At 36.0% G+C, this 19,651-nt stretch overlaps 1 long non-coding RNA gene across 1 annotated transcript in view; it reads right to left on the bottom strand.

Moving 5' to 3' along the window:
* LOC129683943 (uncharacterized) overlaps window positions 1-19,651 on the bottom strand; it is a 45,043-nt gene that overhangs the window by 12,182 nt on the left and 13,210 nt on the right. Inside the window, exons 2-3 of the long non-coding RNA XR_008721224.1 lie at window positions 11,624-11,820; window positions 671-815 (exon numbers count right to left, since the gene is read on the bottom strand). This is a non-coding gene — a long non-coding RNA (uncharacterized LOC129683943). The remainder of the gene's footprint in view (window positions 1-670; window positions 816-11,623; window positions 11,821-19,651) is intronic.

Genomic DNA, 19,651 nt, shown 5'->3' with positions numbered 1-19,651 from the left:
GATTAGATGTTGTAAAGCAGTGCAATAAACATGGTTGTGTAAATATCTTGGTTACATTAAAACTCAGAGTGCTTTTAACATACACCCATGTGCTGTATACTGGTAGGCAACATAGTTTTTTGTTACTACAGCTCTGTATATCCAAATATTTGAGTATGGTGATATCTACAGGATTATTTTAATTTGCTGAGGATTATTTTGACAATTCTCTGTCTTTTGGCCATAATAAATCCATGCTCATTTGTTTATGTGCTATAGTTTTTGTTGCTATGGCTTTCTGCTATATTTTGGGATTAAGTATTGTGATTTCTTTGTGTTTATGTACACAAACACTCTTTGCACATCCACGTGGATGTTATGATTATTTTTCTAGTCTAAAATACTCTCAGAATTTTAAAATAGAAATTGTATTGAAATTATATGGCTTTCTTTTCGTAATATAGTAGTTTTCAGTGTTAATCCCCTTAATCCATGAGTATTATTGAGCATTGGTATTCATTTCTTCTGTTTTCTGTTTGCTTTGTTTTGTTTTGTTTCTACAATAGTCAGTGAGAATGTGATTTTCTACCTCCAGGATATTCTTTCCCAATTAATTACTTACTGGTAGAAAAGAAAGTTACTGAATTTTTTTTTTTTTTTTTTTTTGTAGGCTGATTTTTTTAATACTTACCTTGTTAAAAGTCTTTATCCATTTAAAAATTTTCATGTAGATTTGGAATCCTTTTCTCTGAGCTTTCATTTTGTCTTTCCTTCTCTGTTTTTCTTGTAGTTTTTAATGTTTTTATTAAGTTCAACAAGGCTTTCTCTTGAAATACCTAACATAATAGCAATCACATTCATTGGAGTTGTTACAACAGGCACTATGTTTTCCATTATTAGAAAGTTTATTTGAATTTCAAGGAGATAAACAGTTTTATAATATATTCTGTTCTCCTATGTTATAAATATACATAAGTACAATCATTATTTCATTGACTTCATCTGTGAACTTTAAGACTGACAATAAAAATGGGACATTAGTAGTAATGAATTCTTCATACATTTTACATAGGTATATCATGCATCAATCATATTTGTTCTCCTTCATACTGTCATACTCTCTCCTCTCTCTCCTTCCTTTGTCCCTTCACCTGTCCTTAATAGTACCATTACTCTTTTCAAGTTAACTTTCAAAAATTCCATGTTCCATATATGATAAAGCATACAATGCTTGTCTTTCCGTGTCTGGTAATATTTCTTTTAGCATGATGATCTCTAGTTACACACATTTTGTGAAAATGACATCATTTTTCTTCTTTACTGCTGAATATTAATTACCCCATTGTATATCAGTACCACACTTTATCTATTCATCTGCTCACAGACCCTGACAGCATTGCACATGATAGCTACTTGTCACAAGTAAACATGGTTGAGGATTTTCTCAAATTCAACACATCTTTCATCAATTAGCTTTGAAAGCAATTAGATTAGAAATGAACAGGTTATAAATAAAATGAAAGTAAAGTATCAGAATAATATTGAATGCTAATCATATTCACAGTTAAGCTACTGTATTCTTTCAAATTCAGGACTGTGGCTAAAACTCATAATGGTCTGAAATATACTGTGACCACTCCACCATTTTTTGTGGCTCTGTGTAGGGTGTATGTGTGCCATGTTTGCGTATTCGTATTTAACAACAGTTATATCTTTAAAGAATGTTATGCTTTACTCAATAAAATATAATGTAGTTTTGTAACTTACTTGAAATTCTGTCATGAGATAATTGTATAATTTATCAATACATGAGAGGATATTTAGACAGTGTGTTGTTATCTTTTTAAAATGTTTTAAGTGACAAATATTTATAGCCTTGGAAAATTTAGAAACTTATGCCTTACACTTGAATTAAGTATTTAAGTGATTTTCAGATTTTATGAGTTTAAGGTTGGCAATATTTAACATTGATTTTGTTATGGTCAGTTATGTAAGAATGTTGAATTGCAGAAAAGGATTTTACGCATTTATTGAGATGGTTATGTGGTGCCTAAATAGGACATTTATTGATTTGCAGATATTGAACCATCTTTGTACTCCTGAAATAAAACTAAATTGACTATGCTATGTGATGCTTTCAACATATTGTAGAATTCTTGTTCTTCACCCTAATTCTGTTGTGCTCATAAGAATTTTATTCTTACTCTTTCTTTTTCTAGGGACCTTAATTTATGTTATCAATAAGTAAATTCAAGTTGAACACTCTTTGCTCAAAATACTGTAAACCAAAAACCCTGTGTACTTTAATCATGCGAATGGATTCAACCTTAACACCAGAATTTATTTATGAGAATTATATCATTTTATATAGCTAAAATGGAAACAACTTGATGATAATTTACATTTATACTGCTCCAGTATCATAGTTGCAACATATGACATGAAATTAGGTAGACATTTCCTCTAATGGCCTTATGTAGACACACTAAAACCTTTTAGATATTAAAACATTAATAACTTTGGGTATTAGATAAAATATTGTCCAACTAAAATGCATAATACATATCTCAGACATGAATTGTTAGTGACTGGAGAGAAAAAGTAATCTGTAAATATCAGTTACCATGTATGGCTACAGGAAAAATAAGTTCATTATTTTTAAAATCTATAGTTATTTATTGTATCAGTAGCATTGTGAATTTTGACTTAAATAGTAAGATAAGGAAGACAAGTGAATAATTATCAAAGAAAGTACATAATTAATAACACATTCCAGCAAAGTGTTTATAAGGAAGATGTTTAAATTTATATATAAGCAACACGTTAAGCACCATTAATTAGTAGTTTAAAACTATTATTAAAATGCAATGAGAAAAGTGGAAAAGTGACCATATCTGAGAACTCAGAAATTGATAAAACTTTATCATTGTTTCCACACTTAGTAGTCTGTTCTTAGATTGTCCTCATAAAGAGCCAAATATACATGATTTGTTGATTTACTATAAATCTACTTACTAATCTTTTGAAATTGAAATTCTAAAAGCATGTGTACATTTTGAAACTATAAAGTGATATTTTCCAACATATAATATATTTACACTTTATGTCTTTGTGCTATTAGTCTATTGAATCAAATATAAGCTAAAATTGTGTATCCAATGACGACATTAACAAGCATGGACACTGACAGCACAGAAGTTGTTACAGCTGTAAGAGAAAGATAAGTATGAAACATAGAAACTGAAGTGGGAAGAAAAAGAGAGGGAAGAGGAGGGAGATGGAAGAAGTAAAGGGGTAGGGGAGAAAGAGAGAGCAAGCAAACATGAAGAACAGAGAAAAAATCCACTGTACATATAATTGGCATCTAGAGGGATAAAAATAAACACAATGTAAAAACAATTGGACAATATAATTGAAAATAATTAATTTAAAGCATTTAACAATATTAAACCAAAGACAGACTGAAGAATAGCAGAGAACACCAAGAAAATAATACAAAGGGAACCATTGTTTAACCATTGCCACTGTTTATTCTAGAACCAATATCACCAGTAACACCTGGATATTACTTGGAAATATTAGTTTTTCAGGTACTAAATAGAAAAACTTTGATAATGGGTTCAAGCTACACATATGTAAGACACCTTATACTGGGTAACTCAGTTGTGACACAGTTTCCTAGCTTCAAAAGCAGTGCTTTAATTATCAGAACTTCAAAAGAAGACAATATACAATACCACTCTCAGCAAAAGCAGCAGTAAATAAGATACATGAATTATAAATTTGTGCTAATATATAGACAAACATGTCCTCATACCTTAGCACTTTTAATATATTATATTAAGTAATGCATAGGCATACAATTGATTAGGCAACCTTTATGCTCATGTTGAATGTACTGAAGTTGTAGTAATATATTTAATATTTTATGTAACACATTTATGTGTCTGTGATGGTGTGTGTACATGTGTCATGAATGTATAGCTTGTATACTTGTGTGTGCTTCCCTGATTAGGTGTAAATGTTTGTGCTACATTTGTTTGTATGACTATGAGTATGGATGTATGTGCGTGCCATGTTTGTGTGTCTCTATATAACAACAGTTATATCTTTAAAGAATGTTATGCTTCATAGAATAAAATACAGTTTTGTTTTGTAGTGAACTTGAAATTCAGTCATGCAATAGCTGAATAATTTATCAATATATGAGAACTTTTGTCAACAGTGTGTTGTTAACTTTTAAATTTTTTATGTGAAAAATGTTTATAGCTTTGGAAATATTTAAATAGAAATAGTTAAGTGCTTAACTGGTGAACCAATGGAATAGAATTGAAGACTCAGAAATAAACTCACACATCTATGGATACTTGATTTTTGACAAAGAAGGCAAAACCATACAATGGAAAAAAGACAGCATCTTCAACAAAAGGTGCTGGTCTAACTGGATGTCTACATGTAGAGAAATGAAAATAGACCCATATATATCACCCAGCACAAGTTAAATTCCAAGTGCATCAAAGATTTCAACATAAAACCAGACACACTAAATCTGTTAGAAGAAAAAGTGGGAAAAGCCTTGACCTCAATGGAAAAGGAGACAACTTTCTGCACAGAACACCAACAGCACAGACTGTAAGGTTAACAATTAATAAATGGGAACACATGAAACTGAAAAGCTTTTGTAAAGCAAAGGACACTGTCATCAGAACAAAACGACAGCCTACAGACTGGGAAATGATCTTCACCAACCCTATATCTGACAGAAGGCTAATATCCAGTATATATAAAGAACTCAAGAAGTTAAACACCAATAAACCAAATAATCCAATTAAAAAAAAAATGGGGTAGAGAGCTAAACAAAGAATCCTCAACAGAGGAATATCGAATGGCAAAGAAACACTTAAATAAATGTTCAGCATTCATAGTCATTTGGGAAATGCAAATCAAAATGACCCTGCTATTTCACCTTACACCCATCAGAATGACTAAGATCAAAAACTCACAAGATGCTGTGTGCTGGAGAGGTTGTGGAGAAAGGGGAAACCTCCTCCATAGCTGTGGGAATTTAACCTTTATAACCACTTTGGAAATCAATCTGGTGTTTCCTCAGAACACTAGGAATAGTACTTCCTCAAGATCCAGCCATACCACTCCTAGGGATATACCCAAAGGTGCCCTACCATTTAATAAAGACTTTTACTCAACCATATTCATAGTAGCAGTATTTCTAATAGGCAGAAAGTGGAAACAACCTATATGTCCCTCAGTGTAGGAATGGATACAGAAAGTGTGGTACATTTACACAATGGAATACTACTCAGCAATTAAAAAAAAAGGAAATCATGAAATTTGCAGTCAAGTCAATAGAACTAGAAATGATCATCCTGAGTGAGGTAACCCAGAAGCAGAAAGACACATATGATATATACTCACTTTTAAGTGGACATTAGCCATATAATATAGCATAAACATACTAAAATCTATAGCCTTAAAGAAGCTAAAATGAGAGAAAAAGGAGAGAAAGAAAGGAGAGAGAGCGAAAAGTTCAAGGAGAATGTAAGCGTTTGATCGTAACATTTCAGTTTTGGAGGAAGGCAGGATAACAAAAGAGCTCCAAGATATACAACAGAAAAGAGCAAATAGGTTTAGTTTGCTGGAAACAGTGTTTAATTTGCTTTCAAACATTGATGCAATTGAGACTTTAGTTTACAAAGCAGACTAAATACAAACAATTTATGATCTTCAAATATTTACCCATTTATAATATTGTTATTTACAAAGAACAATATCTTCTTTTTATGTATTATTTTATTTTATTATTAATTACACTTTATTCACTTTGTATCCCCACATAAGCCCACCCTCCTCCCCTCTAGTCCCACCCTTCCTCTCCCTTCATGCATGCCCCTCCCCAAGTCCACTGATAGGAGAGGTCCTCCTCTCCTTCCTTCTGATCTTAGTCTATTAGAGCTCATCAGGAGTGGCTGCATTGTCATCTTCTGTGGCCTGGTAAGGCTGCTCCCCCCCTCAGGGGAGGTGATCAAAGAGCAGGACAATCAGATTATGTTAGAGGCAGTCCCTCTTCTCATTACCATGTAACCCACTTGGACACTAAACTGCCATGGGCTACATCTGTGCAGGGGTTTAGGTTATCTCCATGCTTGGTACTTGGTTGGAATATGAGTCTCTTGGAAGACTCCTGTGTTCAAATTTTCTGGTTCTGTTGCTCTCCTTGCGGGGTTTCTGTCAGAGAGAGGACCCTGAGTAAAACGCTCAATCCCCATCCCAAAAAGCAAAGAGGATGGACATCAGAAGAAGAAGAAAACAGGAAACAACCTAGGAACCTGCCACAGAGGGCCTCTGAAAGCCTCTGCCCTGCAGACTATCAAAGCAGACAGTGAGACTTATGGCCAACTGTTGGGCAGAGTGCATGGCATCTTAGGTAAGAAGTGGGAAATTGTAAGAGCTGTAACAATATCTTCTTAAAGATCAAAGAGCTTAACTTTATTAGATCTTCTGTTCACACTTATTTTACTGATACTACAGATAATAAGCGAAAATATACAATAAAAGGCAAGTTAAATATTTCAAATTTCTTAGTTGATTTTAGTGTGTGTTGTTCTTAGCATGTGTCTATATTTACGATTATGATATATATTGAATAAATTAGACAAATTCATAACAAACTGAAATTCATTGGGACTCTTACTATCATGGCAACTAAGTGTTTATACTCTATTGCTGAACTCCCAGACTGGAAGTTTGAAGAAGTGAAGTGCAGGCTAATAATCAATGGGTGGACTGAATTTCTAGTAGTAAGCTTAAGAAATGCTAATGTGGTGGTCTCATGTCAACAGTGTAGGGAAAATGATACTGTAGATTTTTAAAATTATATCATACAAAATATTACTTTTTTATTTATTTTATTTTTTTTAATTTTATTTTTTTCTTATCAGTTACATTTTATTAACTCTGTATCCCAGCCATGTCCCGATCTCTCATTCCCTCCCAGTCCCTCCCTCCCTCCCTCATCTCCACTGTGCCCCTTTCCAAGTCCACTGATAGGGGGGACCTCCTCCCCATTTATCTGATCCTGTTTTATCAGGTATCTTCAGGACTGGCTGCAAAGCTCTCCTCTGTGGCCTAACAGGACTGCTCCTTCCTTGGGGGGTGGGGAGGCCAAAGAGCCAGTCATTGAGTTCCTGTTAGAAATAGTCCTTGTTCCCTTCACTATGGGAAACTAATTGGTTACTGAGCTACCACAGGCTACTGTCATCAAAACAAAACGACTGCCTACAGATTGGGAAACCAATCTGTAACCAATCACTAACCCTTTATCTGACAGAGGACTAATATCGAGTATATACAAAGAACTAAAGAAGCTGAAAAGCAGCAAACCAAGTAATCCAATTAAAAAAAGGGGGAACAGTGTCTTTTTGCTTCTGGGACAACTCACCCTGAGTGAGTTGTCCCAGAAGCAAAAAGACACTCACGGTATACACTCACTCATATAAACATACAATATAGAATAAACCCACTAAAATCTGTACATCTAAACAAACTAAGCAATAGAGAGGACCCTAACTAAAATGTTCACTCCCCATCCTGAAAGGCAAAGAGGATGGTCATCAGAAGAAAACGAAAATAGGAAACAACCTCGGAACCCACTACAGAGGGCCTCTGAAAGCCAGAAGAAAACAGGAAACAACCTTGAAACCTGCCACAGTGGGCCTCTGAAAGCTTCTGCAGTATAGACTGTCAAAGCAGATGCTGAGCCTGATGGCCAACTGATGGGCAGAGTGAATGGAATTTTATGTAAGAAGTGGGAAATAGTAAGAGCTGGAGGGGACGGGAACTCCACAAGCAGAGCAACAGAACAAGATAATTTGAACACAGGGAACTTCCCAGAGACTCATACTCCAACCAAGGACTATTTGTGGAGATGACCTGGAACCCCTGCACAGGTGTAGCCCATGGCAGTTCAGTGTCCAAGTGGGTTACATAGTAATGGGAAGAGGGACTGCCTCTGTCATAATCTGATTGGTCTGCTTGTTGATCACTTCCCCCTGAGGGGGGAGCAGCCTTACCAGGCCACAGTGGAGGACAATGCAGCCACTTTTGATGAGAACTGATAGACTAAGATCAGAAAGACGAGGAGAACCTCCCCTATCAGTGGACTTGGGGAGTGGCATGTATGCAGAAAGGGGAGGGAGGGTGGGATCGGCAGGGGAGGAGGGAGGGGCTTATGGGGGGATACAAAATGAATAAAGTGTAATTAATAAAAAGAAAAAAGGGAACAGAGCTAAACAGAGAATTCTTGACAGAGGAATATCGAATGGCAGAGAAACACTTAAAGAAATGCTCATCCTCATTAGACATCAGGAAAATGCAAATCAAAACGACCCTGAGATATCACCTTACACCCATCAGAATGGCCAAGATGAAAAACTCAAGGGACAACACATGCTGGAGAGGTTGTGGAGAAAGGGGAACCCTCCTCCACTGCTGGTGGGAATGTAAACTGGTACAACCACTCTGGAAATCTATCTGGAGCTTTCTAAGACAATTAGGAATAATGCTTCCTCAAGACCCAGCTATACCACTGTAGGTATATACCCAAAGTTTGCTCAAGTACACAAAAGGGATATTTGCTCAACCATGTTTATAGCAGCTTTATTTGTAATAGACAAAATATTTCATTTGCTATCTGGTGATTATACACACATACACACTTTGGGATTTGTATCCTGTCTTGAGATCAGGGAATTTTTACAGATTTGTTCCTAGAATCCTGAATGTCGGGTCCTGGAATTCACTCGTCTTGCTCCATAGAGCTGCCCAGTATACAGTGTGACTGCTTGCCTAACAGTGAGCTCCGTTCACCCAGGACTGTCCCCATTTGTTTGAAGCTGATTTGCAAATCCCATTTTTTGTATGGCGGAGAATGAGTAATTAGAAATTTCTCTCCTTATATTATACAAACTTTACAGTCCTCAACTTTCCACCTGTATCTGGATTGCCATTTTCCCAGTGCAAACTGCAGACCAGGAATCTACACAAAGACACTCATTGTACCCGACAGGACAGATGGAGATCATTGCTACTGCATGAAACTACAGGAATTTAGTCATTTCTCATTCTTCCATGTAGAGAACTCAATATACACTTCTCTTTTCTGTGCTAAATGCCAAATTCAAACCTTCTTTTCAACTCTTAACATAATGGATTATCTCTTAGTCTATTATAAAAAGTAAAATGTGGATGTCCTCTAAACGTTGTTGTATTGGAAAATGCTAAACTCTTAGAGATCAGAGAAGGGTTCCTGTAAGTCATGCCAATTCTGCGGAGGAGAATAGTTTGAAACTGGTGGACCCTCTGGAAGGATTCCTTAATAATAAATGTAACAAATGCACTTTTTCTGATAATTTTGTCTGTACTATTTTTCAATAAGTGCAGAAAAATCAATATGATGACACATATTTTACAAAGAAATTTTAAATCATTGAACAAAAGTAATGGATGTTCATTGATATGTGGATCAATAAAAACAACTGTAGTATTGATTGTCATTTAAGTTTCAAATATTGATAAATATGATTCATTATTAACAAGTTTAGTATGTTATATTGTATAAAATAATGCATCTGTTTTAAATATTAATAGAAAAAAGATTTTAATAATTTTGAAGCCATTTCAATATTTTTAAAATTGTCAAACTATATATTTTACTCCAGTGTTTTTATCAGTTCTTAATGCTTCATTTTATTACTCTGAATTGTCTCTTTTTCTTATTATAAGACAAATTAATGGAACAGACTTTGAGGATAATAATATAATTAAAATACACATTTAAGGATATTCAATCATTTTAAATTTAGTTCCTAAATTTAGGATTGTTTTAAGATTACTTCAGGCTACTTTCTGTATAGAATGTCATTTTAAAATTTTATTTATTTATTTATATTACAATTTATTCAATTTGTATCGCAGCCATAGCCCCCTCCCTCATCCCCTCAAAATACCATCCTCCCTTCCTCTTCTCCTTCCATGCCCCTCCCCCATTCCACTGATAGGGAGGTCTTCCTCCCCTTCCATCTGACCCTAGCTTATCAGGTCTCATCAGGACTGGCTGCATTGTCTTCCTCTGTGGCCTGTTAAGGTTGCTCCCCCATCAGGGGTAGGTGATCAAAGATCCAGCCACTGAGTTCATGTCAGAGACAGTCCCTGTTCCCCTCACTAGGGTACCTACTTGGACACTGAGCTGCCATGGGCTACGTCTGTGCAGGGGTCCTTGGTTGGAGTTTCAGTCTCAGAAAAGACCCCTGGACTCAGATTTCTTGGTTCTGTTGCTTTCCTTGTGGAACTCCTGTCCCCTCCAGATCTTTCTATCTCCTCTTCTTCCACAAGATTTCCTGAACTCTGCCCAAAGTTTGATTATGAGCCTCAGCATTTACTTTGAAAACCTGCTGGGTAGAGTCAGAGGCCCTCTGTGGTAGGCTCTTGTCCTGGTTCCTGTTTTCTCCCTCTTCCAATGTCTATCCTGTTTGCCTTTCTAAATGAGTATTGTTCATCTTACTTGAGATCCTCCTTTTTGTTTAGATCCTTTAGATGAACAATGGGACTGTATTTTGGTTAGATGCAAACTGACTTAACATTTTCTTTCTAGTTTCATTGAGTTATTTACCTGTTTTTATTAATGCCTTCCATTGAAAGAACTAAACTCTCTTACTCTGAGTCATCAACTGTGAATATTTGGGATTACTTTATATTTATCCTGGTTCTTTAGGTTATTTTCAAAGTATATGGTTGTTTTGTATTCTACTTTTATAATACCTACTCTTTTCTCCAAAAATACAAAAATAAATGTGGGGTAGGGCATTTTTATTTTTTTAATTTCCCAAGAATCAGTGATATCAAAAGTGAGAATTGCTGACTGTGATAATGAGTCATTCTGTTTTATGCCTGGTGATGAGAAGATCAAGACTCAAGCCCATCACATTTGCAGGAGAGAGCTGTTACAATCTAAATTAACCCTCACGTGCTATAACCATGCTTCATTTTCCAGGTTGGGTAGAGGATGAATAGATGTTACCACTGTATGAGTAGAAATTGATGACAATTAACAGTATTTTATTACAATCAGTTCTCTTCAGATTTGCCACTCTTCAGATTTCTTAATTCTGAAAGAGTTACATTAGGCATTTCTGCAATTCCTGGTTCTCTGGTAAGAAGTCTAATTTCAGAAGATTCCTTTTTATTGTCATCACTCCAAGCAGTAGATTTTTATAAGCAAACATTCGCTTTTTAATGAATATATTTAATAATTAATTTACATCCCTTTGAGAACTTCCCCTTCCTCCTCTCCTCCCAGTCCCTCCAGCACACTTCCAATCCTCTCCTCCTAAGTCCCCATTCCTTTCTTCTCAGAGAAGGGGAGGCCTCCCAGGGATATCCTGCCTTGACCTATAAAGAAGGACTGGCTACATCTTCTTCTATTGAGACTAGACAAGGCTGTCTACTTAAGGGAAAAGGATCCAGAGGCAGACAACAGAGTCACAGACATCTCCTGCTCCTCCTGTTAGAAGTCCCACTTGAGGACCAAACTGTACATTTGTTTTACATATATGGGGGTTTAGGTACATACCATGGATGATCACTGGTTGGTGGTTCAGTATCTGTTAGCTTCTATGGGCTCATGGTAGTTGATATTGTAGGTTTTCTCATGGTGTCCTTGATCTTTCTAGATCTTCCAATCCTTCCTCCCAATCCTGCCTAATGTTTAGCTGTTTCTTTCAGTTTCTTGGTGAAGATTCTCAGGTGACTGTTTTGCTGGCTTCTTGTCTGAAAGTATAGAAAAATATTGTTAATAGTGTCAGGGTGGGCCCTCTCTCATGGTCATTGGTTGGCTGGGTTGAAGGTTTTGTGTGTGGGTTGTTGTCCCCTCCCAACTGGTTGCAGGAGGTGGCTTCTTCAGGCCCCAAATCTCCCTCTGCTAGGAATCACAGCTAGGGTGACCACCATAGACTCCTGGGAACTTCTCCATCCAAGAGGTGGCCCTCCCCCACTGATTTCTGTTCTCTCTCCCAACCCCTCATACACGTGATTCCCATCTTTGTTCCCCTACCCACCCAGTTCTCTCCCTCCTACTTCAGATGTCTATTTTATTTTCCCTTCTGAGTGAAATTCAAACATACTCCCTTAGACCTTCATTGTTACTTAACTTCTTTGGGTCTGTGGATTGTAGCATGATTATTCCATACCATATGGCTAATATCTACCTATAAGTGAATACATAACATGTGTGCCTTTCTGGATCTGAGTTACCTAACTCAGGATGGTCTTTTCTTGGTTCATCCATTTGACTGCAAGTTGCATGATGTCTTTGTTTTTATTAGGTGAGTAGCATTCCTTTGTGTAAATGTACCACATTTTCTTTATCAATTCTTCTGTTGAGGGACACCTAGATTGTTTCTAGTTTCTGCCTATTATGTATAAAGCTTCTTCGAACATAGCTGAGCAAGTGTTGTACTTGTGGTAAAGTGGAGCATCTTTTAGGTATTTGCCTAGGAGTGGACTAGCTGGGTTTTGAGATCGATTTATTCTCAGTTTTATGAGAAACTTCCAGATTGATTTCCACAGTGGTTACACAGATTTTCTCTCCGATCCACAATGGACGAGTATTCTCCTTGTTACACATCTTTGCCAGCATGTGCTATCACTTGAGATTTTTATCTTAGGTATTCTGATGGGTGTAAGATGGAATCTCAGAGTTGTTTTGGCCTTTTGCATTTCTGCAAGTACAGGTTCTCAGTCAGATTTCAAAATAATCCTACTTACAGTCATCATTCTTAATAGTATATCTTTACAAACAAATATTTGCTTTTCTGATACAGCTGTGGAATATTTGCTCAGCATGAGTATGGCTTTGGAACTCTTCACCAACATCAAACACACACATATGTGTCCATGCACACACACACACACACACACACACACACACACACACGTGTTATATTTGTGTGCACACAAACATAAATGTGCCTGAGGATAAATGATGTACAATGTATACTTTTTATAATCTTTGCTCAACAACATTTATTAAAAAAAAATATTTTTTTCTACTGTGTGTTTTGACATCATTACAAAAATAGTCTGTAAATGTACAAATTTAATTGCTGACACTCTCTGTTTCATTGGTCTTTCTGTCTGTTTTATGCAAGTATTTTGCTGTTTTGAAGACTTAAAATAGATTTCTAAATCTGGCTTGAGATATTCTATTGAGATTTATAGCCCTGCCTCCACACAGTATTAGCAATTGGACTTGGAGAGGGGCATGGGAGGAGATGAGAGGATTGGGAGGGAATGAGGGAGTGGGCTACAGCTGGGATACAAAGTAAATAAACTGTAATTAATATAAAAATAAAAATTTAATTTAAAAAAGAAAAGAATTTTCTAGTCAACTTGAAATCGAGTTTATAAAAAAAGGATTTGGAATAACTATGTATTCAGATTTTTGTTCTTTGGTAGAAAGTGAATCACTTTTTTCTATTTCTATAAAATTACAAAAGGATTTTTATAGGCACTGCATTATACCTTGTTTTGTGTTGTACAGACATTTTTATGACTTATTGTTCCAATTCATGAGCAAAATATGTATTTCCTTTTTTATGGGTAATTTTCAATTTTTAACCAGGGCTTTATACTTTTCAGTTCAGCTAAATGTCATAGTTTTTACCCAGATGTTGAGAAACTGTTAGTATAATTAAATTTTTTTTAGCAAACTGCTTTAACTTTTAGGTCAAATATCTATACCAAAAACAGTAACCTTAAATTTTATTTCTAAATAAAATATAAATATTATAAATATTTATCTAAATAAATATCTAAATAAAATATAAAATATAAATATGTGTACATGTTACTCAACATACATTGCTCATGAGATATATAAGTAGAAGCAATGTAATCATTCACCAAAATGTTCATATTAACATGTTAAAAATGTACACTTATAATGAGATATACTGAACAGAACAATAACATTGAGGCTATTTAAATAACAAGGTAGACACTTGAAGTTATATAATAATTGTGAAATACATTAGATAGGTAATATAATTTTTTTAAATTTCAAAATATTTATCTCCCCCCCATTTCTCTACCTACCCTCTCTCTCACCCAGTACCCTTCCTCCATCTACTTCATATGTCCATTTTATTTCCTTTTGTGAGTAAAATTAAGCCTCCCCCTTGCGCTCTCCTTGTTACTTAGCTTCGTTGGGTGTGCAAATTTCAGAGTAGCTGTTCTGTGCTTTATGGCTAATAGCCACTTATAAATGAGAACATACCATTCATGTCTTTCTGAGTATGTGTTACTTCACTCAAGAAGATTATTTTTCTAGTTTGATTTATTTGCCTGCAACTTTCATGATTTCCTTTTTTATAACATCATAACATCATAAGTATTTTATTTATTTGATATTTTTGAATAAATTTTACTTACAATTTCAATATAAGGATGATAGATTCAGTTGATAGATTGTTTGTCTAGCATGTATAAAGTCCTAGGTTTGATACTCCATGAAAATTTTCACTGTATCTATGAAAGAATGAATATTCTCCACAGCTCTTGTAATGATTTTTCTTTTTTTGTGTGTGTTTTCATTTTTTTAATTTTAATTTTTATTATTAGTTACATTTTGTTAACTCTGTATCCCAGCTGTATCATGCTCCCTCATTCCCTCCCAATTCCTCCCTCCCTCATCTCCTCCCTGCTCCTTTCCAAGTCCACTGAGGTTCTCCCCTTTCATCTGACCCTGTTTTATCAGGTGTCTTCAGGACTGGCTCCAAAGTTTTCCTCTGTGGCCTAACAGGACTGCTCTTCCCTTGGGGGATGGGGAGGTCAAAGAACCTGCCATTGAGTTCCTGTCAGAAATAGTCCCTGTTCCCCTTACTATGGGAAACCAATTGGTTACTGAGCTACCAAGGTCTTCATCCGAGCAGAGGTTCTAGGTTATATCCATACATGGTCTTTGGTGGAGTGTCATTTTCAGAAAAGACCCCTGTGCCCAGATATATTTGGTCCTTGTGGAGCTCCTATCCTTTCCACGTCATACTAACTCCCCCTTCTTTCATATAATTCCCTGCACTCTGCTGAAGGTTTGGTTATGAGTCTTAATATCTGCTTTGATACACTGCTAGGCAGAGTCTCTCTGCAGTAGGCTCCTGTCCTGTTACTTGTTTTCTCCTATGTCCAATGCACCTCCCATTTGTCTTTCTAAATGAGGATTGATCATCTTACCCCGAGTCCTTCTTCTTCTTTATCTTCTTTAGGTGTATAGATTTCATTATGTTTATCATATCTTATAGGACTATATGAGTGAATATATACCATATGTGTCTTTCTCCTTCTGGGATACCGCACTCAGAATAATCTTTTTTAGATCCTACCATTTGCCTGCAAATTTCATGATTTCCTCGTTTTTGATTGCTGAGTAGTATTCCATTGTGTAAAAATACCACAATTTCTGTATCCATTCCTTTGTTGAGGGACATCTGGGTTGTTTCCAGGTTCTGGCTATTACCAATAAAGCTGCTACAAATATGGTTGAGCAAATGTCCTTGTTGTGTACTTGAGCAAATTTTGGGTATATGCCTAGGAGTGGTATAGCTGGGTCTTGAGGAAGCACTATTCCAAATTGTCTGAGAAAGTGCCAGATTGATTTCCAAAGTGGTTGAACCAGTTTACATTCCCACCAGCAATGGAGGAGGTTTCCCCTTTCTCCACAACCTGTCCTGATGACTAAGGATGTTGAACATTTCTTTAAGTGCTCATTGACCATTAGAGATTCTTCTGTTGATGGAGGATTTGGAGAGCAGCAGGAATAAAGATTAGAAACCCTTATACCTTTGGGGTATATCTCTGGGTTATAGGAGGCTCCCTGGAGTCTATAGGTGTGTGTGACCCTAGCTATTACTTATAGCAACAAGGGATCTGGAGCCTATAGTTGCCACCTCTTATAGCCTGGAAGACTCCCAATGGGAAGGAGGCAGGACACAAATCCATCCATAAAACCTTTGACCCAGATGTGTCTTGCCTACAAGAATTATAGAGATAAACGTGGAACAGAAATTAAGGGAATGGTAAATCTAGGACTGGCCCAACTTGAGACCCACCCCATGGGAGAGAGTAAACTCCTGACAGGATCAATTGCATTTTGCTATGCTTGTAGACAGGAGTCTAGCATAATTGTTTTCTGAGAGAATTCATCCAGCTGCTAATGGAAACAGATGCAGTGATTCACAGCCAAACAGGCCAAGCCTAGCGGGTTTTCTGGAAGAATGGGAGGAAGGATTGAGGGACCCAGAGTGGTGAAGGTCATCACAATAAGACCTACTGAATAAAGTAACCTGGGCCCACTGGGGCTCACAGAGACTGAAGCACCAAACAAAGATGTGTGGGCTGGTCCTAAGCACCCGGCACACATGCAGCACATGTGCAGCTTGTTCTTTATATGGGTCCCCTAACAATTGGAGTGGGCGCAATCTCTGACTCTGCTGCCTTGCCTGGCCTCACTGGAAAATGTGCTTATGAGTGTCGCAACTTGATGTGTCAGGATGAGATGGTACCCCTGGTGGTCTCGCTTTCACTGAGATAAAGGGGGAAGGAGGAGGTAAAGGGTGAGAGGTATAAGTATGGGACTGGGAGAAGAAAAAAGAGGGGATGGTAATCCGGCTCAAAAGTGATTAAGTAGGTTCCAGGGTTGTTTCCTATTTTCTTTTTCTTCTGATGTCCATCCTCTTTGCCTTTCAGGATGGGGATTGAACATTTTAGCTAGGGTCCTCTCTTTTGCTTAGTTTGTTTAGATGTACAGATTTTAGTGGGTTTCTTCTATGTTGTATGTTTATATGAGTGAGTATATACCATGCGTGTCTTTTTGCTTCTGGGACAACTCACTCAGGATGATCTTTTCCAGGTCCTAACATTTAGGGCCTCTGAAAGCCAGAAGAAAACAGGAAACAACCTTGGAACCTGCCACAGAGGGCCTCTGAAAGCCTCTGCAGTATAGACTGTCAAAGCAGATGCTGAGCCTGATGGCCAACTGATGGGCAGAGTGAATGGAATTTTATGTAAGAAGTGGGAAATAGTAAGAGCTGGAGGGGACGGGAACTCCACAAGCAGAGCAACAGAACAAGATAATTTGAACACAGGGAACTTCCCAGAGACTCATACTCTAACCAAGGACTATTCGTGGAGATAACCTAGAACCCCTACACAGATGTAGCCCATGGCAGTTCAGTGTCCAAGTGGGTTACATAGTAATGGGAAGAGGGACAACCTCTGACATAATCTGATTGGCCTGCTCTTTGATCACCTCCCCCTGAGGGGGGAGCAGCCTTATCAGGCCACAGTAGAGGACAATGCAGCCACTTTTGATGAGAACTGATAAGACTAAGATCAGAAAGGAGAGGAGAACCACCCCTATCAGTGGACTTGGGGAGTGGCATGCATGCAGAAAGGGGAAGGAGGGTGGGATCAGGAGGGGAGGAGGGAGGGGCTTATGGGGAGATACAAAATGAATAAAGTGTAATTAATAAAAATTAAAAAAAAGTGATTAAGTAAATAAATGGAAAAAATAGAACTACTGTCACCTGTACTTCTCAGTGTGTTCATTTGTGTGGCTTGTGCTTTCATGAATGGTTTCAAGGAAGATTATTGCTTTGTGTCTAAGGATCAGAGGTTGGAATAGACATTTATGAAATAAACATGGCTAGACTTAAATTAGCTTAGATTATGTGTGTTTAAAATTTTTATGGCTACTTGGAAATCAGTATGTATCCAATAATTTGCATAAGAATTCAATGTCATAAGACTTTTGCATATATCTAATTTGAGTGCAAGCAATATTTTGCTTGGAAAGCAACCAGAGAAAAATGTATCTTTATAACATATTTTACATGTTATCGAACAGGTAAAGGAATTATGTATTTCTTGCTCCATGAAGATAATGATCAATTGTTATGCAACTTGTGTACTGTCTGATGTGATATCACAGCATGTCTATTTGTTATTGGAGACTGAAGTCAGGGTCATGTGCAGCTAAATATATACTGACCTACATTCAAGCCCAGAACATATAAAAGTCTGTAATTGTACTAAAGTCATATAGATACTTATTAAGTGATTTAACATCCACTGAAAATAGATTTTAGACATTTTATTTAATTAAAATACTTTGATTCATTTCTCTGATTATAAAGGAGTTTTATATCATTCATAAATTTTCAGTATCCAGAATATATAAATAATAATAAATAACTATGATTCTAAAGCTTCTGTTCTGCCAATTAATCTATGATCATTTTTCTCATGTTTATTTGTACAAAAATATACAAAACATATCTAATTATGCAGGGTTTTGTTTAAAATGGGACAGTAGAATTAACATTTGACATCTTGTTTTAATTTTCTATTGATATAATATGGAAATAAAATTGTTAATTCATATAAGCAAGACTATCTTTAATGGCTGTCTCATTTGCTATTAATGATAGCCTATTTGATTAATTTCAATAGCCTCTAAATGTTAGATATGAGGATTTTCCACATAAATTCTCTATTTCAAATGACAAAAAAATCTTGTTATAATTTTTTGGGTACTGTGTAAAAATACACAAACATAAAATCAGGTAAATATGATATTGATCTGTTGCAATAGAAGAAGTTTCAGTATGGGAAGTCGTCTTTTAATAAGTAATTTTTTAGTTAGTTTTAGTAATTTTTGTCAGGTAGTGAAAAGACCTTGACCCAAGAAACTTACAGAAAACAAGGCTGAATTGGGGTCTCATAGAACTTCAAAGGTTTTAGTCCATTACAGTTTATAAGATCTATACATATGGATTTTGTGTTGAATCAGAGCATCAATCCATAATTCCCAGTGACCAGTTGCTATATTGGGCCTCAGTGCACTGTTAGTTCTGCCATATTATAAAGACACCACATTAGTCTTTCAGTGGTTTTATTAATTGATGAAATTAGAGCCTTTGTGATCCAGTACATTACCACACATCACACTTCGGAGTGTTGAGAACTAAGCTTTCAACACATGAATATTTGCAGATTTCATATACACATCATTAAATAATCATAAAGGTAGTTAGCATTCCAGAAGTAATTAAAATACTATTTAATTTTGAGATCTTTCTGTCTTTGATAATTCTTTTTTTTCTAAATTTATTTTTAAGTAATAACATTTTTACAGTCTTAAAATTGGTGTTTGCATTTTTCACAGTATAAAATAAATGTTTTTGCAAAATTATAAACAATCAATTTTAATATTTATTCAGAATTTTTTATTTTTTAAGTCTTTTGTTTGTTAATCTAAAATATGCTAATAAATTGGTTAAATGCTAAGAAATTGCTTGTCTTAACTGGAGAGAATAGCCTAAAAATGTTAAAAACAAATACCAAAATGTCTACACTATCCAAAGTAACTAATTTACACTAATTCCACTTTAGCTGGCATCTGGTGGAAGACTCCCAGGGAGGAAATATGAAAAATTCCTTAAGAAAATACACTTAAAAATCAGTCTGTTCACTCATTCCTATTCAATATTGTACTTGGAAGTCTTGGCTAGAGCAGTAAAACAACTGAAGGAAATTACATGGATAC

This window comes from Psammomys obesus, unplaced genomic scaffold (genome assembly GCF_907164565.1).
Source record: "Psammomys obesus unplaced genomic scaffold, mPsaObe1.curated_primary_1811, whole genome shotgun sequence".
In the NCBI taxonomy this organism is placed as follows: Eukaryota; Metazoa; Chordata; class Mammalia; order Rodentia; family Muridae; genus Psammomys; species Psammomys obesus.
This window is presented reverse-complemented; position numbering and strand designations above follow the sequence as displayed.